The sequence below is a fragment of the Monopterus albus genome, unplaced genomic scaffold, assembly GCF_001952655.1.
Source record: "Monopterus albus unplaced genomic scaffold, M_albus_1.0 scaffold6815.1, whole genome shotgun sequence".
NCBI lineage: Eukaryota > Metazoa > Chordata > Actinopteri > Synbranchiformes > Synbranchidae > Monopterus > Monopterus albus.
Window position 1 is genome coordinate 1 of NW_018134672.1, and position 622 is coordinate 622.

Genomic DNA, 622 nt, shown 5'->3' on the forward strand with positions numbered 1-622 from the left:
ATATTTTGTAACAAATCTGACTTCAGTGCTGTTTGGCTTTGGTCTTTCTTCTACCTCTGCAGCATAGAAACTTGCAAACAGCCAAAGCAGAGAGCAGCAGGAGAGTCACTGCAGTCAGCAATACTAGCATTACATCTAAACAGTAGTAGGAGTACCAGGGCATCTTATAAGCCTCTGTACGCAGATGTGGAGCCCCTTTATGGCGCATCACATATTCCACCCAGAAGATGGCCCGATCCATGGGTGACATTGGCTGATCTCTGTGCAGACGTGACAGTCTTTGCATGTTCTGTCTGTAGCTGTCTCGATGAAGAACTTCCATAAGACCTTGCTCAAAACTGTGTCCGTTAACATCACCTAACGGGATGATCTTTCCGGCTCCCCTATCCTGCAGACGAAGAAGGTTGTCATACTGGTCGAAGAACAAGGGTATGCCGAGCACAGGGACCCCGTGGTAAATGGCCTCCTGAACACCATTGGTTCCTCCGTGAGCTACAAAGACTTTGGTCTGTGGGTGGCCCAGGAGGTCCTTCTGTGGCATCCAGTCCACTATCAGAGTGTTGTTGCCCAAAGTAGAGGGTTGTTCCCCTTTGTGCCTCCATATCACCTGATCAGAAAACAA

The 622-nt window shown here is 48.7% G+C and overlaps 1 pseudogene; it reads right to left on the minus strand.

Moving 5' to 3' along the window:
- Positions 1-10: 10 nt before the first annotated feature.
- LOC109954348 (UDP-glucuronosyltransferase 2A1 pseudogene) lies at positions 11-616 on the minus strand (annotated as a pseudogene).
- Between the last annotated feature and the right edge of the window lie 6 nt (positions 617-622).